Source organism: Aptenodytes forsteri, unplaced genomic scaffold (assembly GCF_000699145.1).
Source record: "Aptenodytes forsteri isolate BGI_AS27 unplaced genomic scaffold, ASM69914v1 Scaffold208, whole genome shotgun sequence".
NCBI classification, from domain to species: Eukaryota; Metazoa; Chordata; class Aves; order Sphenisciformes; family Spheniscidae; genus Aptenodytes; species Aptenodytes forsteri.
In genome coordinates this window covers 4,433,154-4,440,940 of record NW_008794963.1, presented here as the reverse complement: position 1 = coordinate 4,440,940, position 7,787 = coordinate 4,433,154, and the positions used below count along the sequence as shown (strand labels likewise).

At 36.7% G+C, this 7,787-nt stretch overlaps 1 protein-coding gene across 1 annotated transcript in view; it reads right to left on the bottom strand.

Moving 5' to 3' along the window:
* The window catches only part of VPS13B (vacuolar protein sorting 13 homolog B), a 512,636-nt gene that overhangs the window by 307,196 nt on the left and 197,653 nt on the right, over positions 1-7,787 (bottom strand). The window lies entirely within an intron of this gene.

Here is a 7,787-nt window from a genome sequence, read left to right as displayed (position 1 = left end):
TGGTAAATGTACTTTTTAAGTCATTGAGTCTAGTTCCCTTAGCACGAGGAACCAAAAACACATTACCCAGTTTTACCTACTGGGTTGAAAAGCTTGCTGTTACCTAAAAGACAGCATATTCAGAGTTTAAAAACAATTCTAAGTACACTGCAATAAATAAATCAATCCTGAACTCCAGAGGTTGTAAGTCAAGCTATTATAAAATTTACTGCCCAAGTTGAGTGGAATGTGGAGCGATTTTTTGCCTCTGATCCTTGTCAGACATTCCTATTTATTTCAAAAGACATGGAGGGTTCCCGCTCTCTCAAAGGGATAGGATCAAACTATCGGGTATCTTTAATTTTGTTAATTATCCAATCAGGTCACATATGCATTTAAGCCAACCTAGGACTGCTCTGACACTGACAGCAGGATGTAAGCAACCTGTGTACTCCTACCACAGCACCTGCAATATTCAAAGAGCATTCAGAGCATCACCCTTTCACTGACAAATAATTATATCAGCTAAGCCCAACACCAAAATTATGGATTAGATACTGACCCGTCTATTCTCTTAAAATGAAGTGTCCAATATAAAGTTAAGGATAGAGAGAAAAGAGCATCTGTATAAACATACATATATATATACACACACTTATATACATGCATATATGTGTATATATGTACTAGGTCAAACTTTTTGTCTCCCCTACTTCCTCATCATCCCCCTCTAAATCAGTCTAGTATCCACCTGTTTTTTATTACATAGTTAAGCAATTACATACATCCCAAAATACATGAAAATATTTCATTTGCATCAAACTACGGGTTCAGATTGCATTACCTTTTATCTGTAGTGTGGAGCCATTACAGGATGACGGAATGATGAAATCCATTATTCATGTGAGATACTTATGTGTCATAACATTTATTTATTTAGGCTTGATTTTCTTTCGGGGCACCTCAGATCGCTTTTGTGTTTGGTTTTGGGGTTTTTTTGCAGTCAGGGTGTCTATCATCTTAAGTCTCAAGCAGCTGTAAGACACTGTTCCAGCCTCTTCAGAAACCACATAGGTACAAGAATCTTTCCCGCCTTATAAATAGGAACATACGCATACACACTATATATACATTATCTACATCTTCCACACACAGACACTTGCTTCTTACTATCAGCATTTAGTTTCTTTCACAGATCTCAGATTCAGTACTAAAAACCAGAGCTTAATTCATAGTATGATGTTTGAAACATATACTATGGTTACATGAACCAGGTCCATTAGTACTCAGCAGAAAACACAGGTAACTGCTGGGCTTTACATTGGATGTACCAGTAGTTACTTGAAAACATATGAGAGGAAACTCGAAAACATTCCTCCCCTCTTTGCTGACCTCTCCTCGCTTCACCAGCAGCAAGGCTGACTGGGTGACCTAACAAGCCTTTTCCATCTCTTGCTTCTGTGCTGACAAGCTCACAAAAGAAGAGTTTTTGAGGAGGAATTTCAATGGAGATGGGGAAATGCAATGCACAACGACAACATAAGAAGAATAAAGAAATGAATGAAAACAAAACAAAAAAAACCCCCACAAACTTGGGAGATTGGCCAATCTTTGCCACTTCAAAGAAAACTGACTTTTTTGCCATTTGAGCATCTTGTCGGCAACAGATGAAACAGAAATGTTTTAGCCTCGTGTATTTTCCATACTACAAAATACAAATTTTATATAATACTACCATTAAAAAAATATTCACTAGTTGCAATCTCATGAAACATTTGTTGACTGAAAAACAAGTATGGATTTACACATACATAGAGAGTTAATAACTGTTGTCTATCATCACAATGAATTAACTTTCAGAGCAATAAAATATAGCCAAAGGATCTATTGATAATTCAGCAAAATAATAGATGGCAAGTGTGAAATCACTTTGCAGGTTGTAACAGTGCTTTCCAGTAATACTATTATAATTAAGAATCTGTCATCATTGCTACATAGGACAAAGCAGTGCGAGGGTTTATACTTTCAGCCATAAAAACCAAAGCTATTTTCCAGGAAGTAAGTTGTGTTCAGCATCCCCATTCTTTTCCAATAAAAGTTGTGGTCAGGAAAAGTAGCCTGTTGCATTCATGTAATCAGGTTTTGTATCTTTTCTTATAAATCTAATAAACAGAAGCATATAAATAATTATGCTAGCATTGTCATTTCCCAGTATTGCAAAAACATTGGAAGGAGCCTGCCCTGCAGTCTGCAATTCCAGTACACACAGTAATTTCACTAGTGGATTCACAACCAGATAAATATACCTCCCCCCTGCCAAATGAGTATTTCAATTATATAAAACATTTCTCTGTATCACAGTAAGACTATTACTAGAGAACTTCCCTTATTTTTAGGTCATTCTCCTTTTCACTCTCTGTCTTCTTTACCATCTGAGCTTAGGATTCTCTCCATCACAGTCCTGTAAAAGCACAAGCACTCTAAACAAACAACTGCACAAATTAACCAACTAAAAAAACTCTTGAGGAGATCTGTCAAGACAATAATGTGTAGTGTTGTGCTTATGAGGGTGCGATCGCTTTCTATTTTTGGCAAAGTATGGCAAACTTCTCACTCTATCCCAATAAAACCAAACTCACTTTCCTGCCACTAATTTAAAGCACTGCCCTAACCCTACTAATGCTATCACTGCAGCTACTGGTTACACTCCTCACCACAGCAGCAGAAAGTCTATTACTTTCTCCTTAGCAGACCTCACAGAAGAGGAAACAAATAAATAAGCAGCAGAGAAAGAAAAGCTTGATAAGAAAAGTGTTAACAAAGCACATCGTTGTCAAAGAGCTGTGCCACAGACAAATCTATAAATTAGCTGCATAATCCAATGAGACTATAGTGACAGCTCTAAAGCCCTAATGCCTGTTCTTTATCAGGCGAAGACAGATCTAGGTCTTTGACATTTTAATGAAGTAGAATTATTACTGATTTGGGTTATCAAACCAAGAAGCCAGAAAGAGCGAACCAACCAGCAGCTAGCTGACCTTTTCAGCATCAGCCACTTAATAGTAAGAGAGATAAAGGCTTCACAGAACCCAACTTTCTACTTACTTGTGGGATTGTGGTAGAAAAGTACTCTCTATCTTAAGAAACATTTAGGCTCTTTCCAATAAACACACACACAAAAAAAAGAACCTACAAATTGGTACATTAGGTCTAAGCTTTAACTTGAATTCTCTGTCAAACATGAAGTATGAGAGAAGTGTCCCTGAATTCTGACAATCTAAAAAAAAAAAAGAATTGAAGAATTGTTATGGTTCAGTTTCTACATCTTTTCTTTTTGCAGTGTATTAATAAAAAAAAAAACAAACCCCACCACAAAAGGAAGGAAACAAAATAAATTTTGTGGAATCTCTGCTTCACTAAAAGGATAAAGAAAAGCAGTTGAGCAATTTTTTAATCCACATTTTAAGATTAAATATTTATGGTAGAATGATAATTTTGCTCCTGTGATACCACAGTCATAGTTCATGTGATTAAGCATCAAATGCCTTCCAGAAATTCATGCTCTCTTAAACAAAACATTGGAGCAGATCTGTGTAAACAACCTAAATAAATTAAACACTTTTTAAATGTCAGTCACAACATAAAATATTTGTCACAACTTTATTCTAACTCCCCAAGCCTGAGGATTCAGATGATCAGTTTTAGATGTTTGCTTCCTACATTTGAGAAGCAATATACCCTCACAGTTTCTGCAAGTTTCTTACTAGCCCCCAACTTCTCTTTTTAAGACCTTCTAATGCGCTTATTTTCTTTTTAAAAGGTATATGTGACACTCCTGAGGTAAAAATATGGTGATCACTGGGCTTAAAGGAGCAGAAGGGGACAGCACAGTAGAAAGAGGTAAACCAAAAATACTGGAAACATTCCTTTTATGAGGTTCCTTGCATTACATGCAGACTAATCTGGCTTTTGTTGGGCTAACTTTCCAACCCCTACTATCATTAGGAGACTTCCTATATTCTCTTCTGGCCCCAAATCTTACTAGGTTCATGACCTTTTCAGCAAACAAATGTAAGTTTTACTAGTATTGGCATAAAACAACCCTGTTGAAAAGTTTAAAAGGATTAAAGAAGCTCTTGCTATGAACAGCTGAAGAACCATCTTTAGTTTCTCGGGAAAGAACTCCTTCCTGAGCCTTGGCAGTGCATATGTAGGGACCCTCTGGGTCTTCCCCAAGTGCTAGTGCTCAGGAGAGTGCATGAGCTCTAATACTTCTAAAAGCTCCCTGTGACTTTGAGGGCCAATGGGGATTGTGAACTCAAGAACCCTAAACTTGACGAATGGAGTGGAGGTACTGTAACACTGCTTAAGAATCAAGTTGTGTACAATTTTTTTTTTCCCCATTTTTTTTCCAAATGGAACAGATCTATACGATGCTTTTTCACAAATGATGCAACACTATTAAAATCACCTATTAAATTCCATGTGAGGGAAACTTTTTCCTCAAGTCATTGAAGATTTGCCAGCAAAGTGGGTTTATTAGTAAATACCACACTTTCAAGTGAATTAAATGTGGCTAGAGATTGGGCATTAATCCACTTTTGGCTGACTTCCGTTTTCAGGCTTGTACTCTCACAACAAGCTCTATCATCCCGTTTTAAAACCAGACTACATAACCGTCAATCCTGGACGGACATTAAAAAGTCTTATTAGCTGAAGGTTTATATGTTTTACCAGTCAAAACAAATGCTGCTTCTTTCATTCTAGTGAAGCAGGAGTAAATACATAAGTAAATATTGTCCACTTGTGTCTTATTCATGCAGTGTCTTACATTCTAACTAAGATTCTGTTTTGAAATAACATCAGTTTATAAACTGAAATATCACTGATCCTTTGGTAAAAGATTTAAGGTATGCAGTTTATATTGTTCTTACGTTTTGTCATCACCCAAGCAATAAATATACCTTTTTAAAAGAAATGTGAAGCACAATCTCTAAAATTTTCATCTGTAATCGTCATTCTTTGCTTTTCCTGAAGCAGCGTATGGAGTAATTCTTCAAAAAGAGATGACAAAATACATTATCAAAATCTTCTTACTCCGTTCTTAACTGTCATTTAAGAGTAACTAGCTAACGTTTTACTTTAAAAACTACATTAAAAGCAAATTATGCAGATAGATTGTCCTTAGTAATAAAAAGATTCCAATTAAGCAGCAGATCTGGCAAATTAAGAGCCTCAACAGAAACATGACGCACCGTTATATTGGAAGTTAAAAAAAAGTTCAGTGCCCCACATTTTATAATCATGAAGTAAAAGTGAACACTTGATTAAAGACCCCTTCCCACGTTTCAATGATTGAGAATTTATGTTTAAGACAGACTTAAATACACGAGTATAGAAAAAAAAGGAAATAAACTAAAAGAGATCTGAAAAACCAAAAGAACACTATCTAATTTTTATCTTACGATTCTAAGACCTGATTGTACAATACTCAGAGTTGCCATTACACACTCTTTAGTTTCTGAAACTATAATGCTCTGTTATATCACTGTCAGCGAAAGTTGCCCTGTTAAGCCTACTTACCTTGTTTTGGTGGAGGAAAAAACAAAAACTAACCCAGTTTGGCTTAAGGAGCACCTAGTCAGTACACTTTTTGTGCTCTGAGAATTAAGACCGGTTACATTCCTTCAAAGAATAACATGACCTCTGAGGGTTCCTCCAGCTGCTTCTCTCAAACCACTGCCATCACCTCATCTTATCTGGCTTTCAGCCAGCTTGCTCTCATCCAAATCTTGTATCTTCATTAGGCACTGACAAAGGCACTATCCAAAGGGGACACATGCAGCTGGGTGCCATCAGTGCAATGCAATCACTGTTCCACAGAACAGTATACGACATACTCAACAGGTTGTTAAGATTCAAATATTTCAAGCCTGCATTTTAAACCAAACTTCTAACTTGTGCTATCAAATAGGAGAAAAAAACCAAACCCAAACTTTTGAAGTAATCTGAATGACCAGAAACAAGCATGACTGAACTGAGACACTTGATTGCATCTTACTGAGAGCACACCTGAATGCCTACAAGAGTGGGGCAAGCTGCAATCTTAGTCTTCACTACATATCTTCCTTGTATTTAATATGTCAAACATAACGTCCAGGACAATTACTGGCTTTAAGTTTCATACTACTCTTACAAAGTTTTTTCTTCCTATATTTTTGATTTCTAAAATTCAAGAGGAAGAGCAAGTGCTGCAGAATTCTACAGCTTAAGAATTTAGGAAAAAAGCTCCAAGCAAGACTAGTAATGGCTCTGTATTTGCTAACTTACCAGACAGTCTTTGATTATTATAGAAATCCTAACAGTACCATGTACTAAGTGAGAGACAGCAGTAAGTCAAGATCCATCCACCTAATTAATTCTACTGAAAAGCAGGTGGCAGAACTTCCCTGAATTAGCCTTCAAACACACAGCTGTACTTGAACGTATCTTCTGAAAAAGCCCGCGCTTGGTTTTAACATTTCCAGTAATACAGAATACATTGATCACCCTTCATAAATTGTTCTAATCATTACCTTCATTAAAATACACACCTGAGTTTGAACAGTGATTCTAGAACAATTTAATCTTGTTAGATTCTGAAAAGCTTCAAAAATCTGTTTCCTTACTAATATTCACAGATTATGAATAAAAGCTCTCTTAACTGCCTTTTTAATACTCTTAATGAACTAAGACACATCATATTTAAAACAGGTAAATTCCACAAGCTCACATATATTACATCAACATTACAATGTGATATTTATTGTGCTACTGTTCATTTTAACAATATTTGGCAGATAGAAGTAAGCATCTCACATGCCACTTTCCCTCATGACCATTTTTAATGGCATTAATTGTACTCCATATGTACATGAAATTGCATATGCATATTCCATAATTTATCTAGAACTGGCATCAACCAGCAATGCTAGTACTACAAAGGTTATCCTGTCTCGCTTTAAACCCCTCCTCTTCTTCATCCCCTACACCCAAAAAACCCAACACCTGTATTCTTCCAGTGCTACAAACTTGTTTTCTCAAAACTTAGTGAAAACTGAACGTAGTGACCTAGACTGGCGCTCACCCCATTATTTCATTTATCTTAGATGCAAATTTGTAAATAAACACAAATGCCAGTAAATGGGCAAATTTGAGTTTGTCCAGGTCTGCCCCCTGCCCCGTCTAGTATCAGATCTTTTCTCTGTAGTATCAGTACTTGTCATTCCATATCATGAAACCTTATTCTAATGCAACTGTCCGTCTGTACTTCAGCAAGAAATACAAAAATCTTCTGACTTGTCGAAAAAAAGACACCCCCCACTCCAAAACAAGGATTATCTGTTTCAAATCACAATTATCCATCCCTTCTCGCTGTCATGTATCTAATAATGTTACAGGGAGAGCTTAAAGCCCTTCAAGTTAGCCATTCTGATGCAGCAGCACTTGAACACCAAGTAGTGAGAGGATGAAGTGACCAAGTCATTAAGGAGGAGGGATCTGATCAAAATCCTCAGATTGACAGTTACGGGTGGGCTTTACTGTAACACAAATAAATACACCTGCTTCACCAGACCTGATCTGGGCTCTCAACTAACAAACATCACTCTTACACAGAACAAGAAACAGCTCTTCCATAGATGTTTTCATTCCCTTTACTCCAAATTCAAGATCAGGTCATGCCTGAACAATGTAACTAATTAGCACTGGACTTGTCGTGCTTCAACCCCAGCTGGCAACCAAGCACCACACAGCCGCTTGCTCACCCT